At 39.6% G+C, this 666-nt stretch overlaps 1 long non-coding RNA gene across 1 annotated transcript; it reads right to left on the reverse strand.

The window, feature by feature from the left end:
- Window positions 1–65: 65 nt before the first annotated feature.
- Window positions 66–635, reverse strand: LOC109954326 (uncharacterized). The gene is made up of 3 exons (XR_002274084.1): window positions 531–635; window positions 270–404; window positions 66–202 (listed from the first exon to the last, which is right to left on the reverse strand). It is a non-coding gene; the product is annotated as an uncharacterized LOC109954326 (long non-coding RNA).
- Window positions 636–666: the final 31 nt, after the last annotated feature.

Here is a 666-nt window from a genome sequence, read left to right on the forward strand (position 1 = left end):
TTATTTCCATGAAAAAGAGCAATGAGAGCTAGTTTGCAGTACTTACTCACTTCAACACAAGAAAAGGAAACAGTTTGTGCACTTAGAACAATCCATACCTGCCCACTGGATTTTGGGGTAATGGTTCCCCCAAGGAAGCAGAATAAAAAAGCCACAGAATATAATGGCCAAGCCTGCCAGCAACACAGGACGATCTCCAACCCTGGAAGGAAATAAATATTTTACATTCTATATTTTTATTTAATGCATACGTGCAGGAGGGTGGGTACCTTTGAGAGGCCACTTTTACAACCAGGAAAACAAAGATTGATTCAAATCCAATGCAGCAGATGATGATGCCATTGTATAAAACAGCTTCTTTCCTTGTCCAAGCAAACATGTCCATGGACAAAGGGGTGGCAATTCTGAAAAATTACAAACATATAGTCAGATCTAGAAACCTTACAAACTGATGTAGAAAGGCAAAGGTTAAGTAACAATAACTGTCTTGGCTGTATTTTGACTTGACTGCCTCAGGAGTAAGTACATACGTCTCAAAGACGGCAAAGATGAACATGACGATAAAGAAGAGGATGTTGGAAGTCAGGACCGCTACCTGGTCAATGCTTTCCTCAGTTTCTTGACTAATGTCAATTCCATCTAGAGAAGAAAGAGAGGAATAAAAGT

This window comes from Monopterus albus, unplaced genomic scaffold (genome assembly GCF_001952655.1).
Source record: "Monopterus albus unplaced genomic scaffold, M_albus_1.0 scaffold6393.1, whole genome shotgun sequence".
Classification (NCBI taxonomy): Eukaryota; Metazoa; Chordata; class Actinopteri; order Synbranchiformes; family Synbranchidae; genus Monopterus; species Monopterus albus.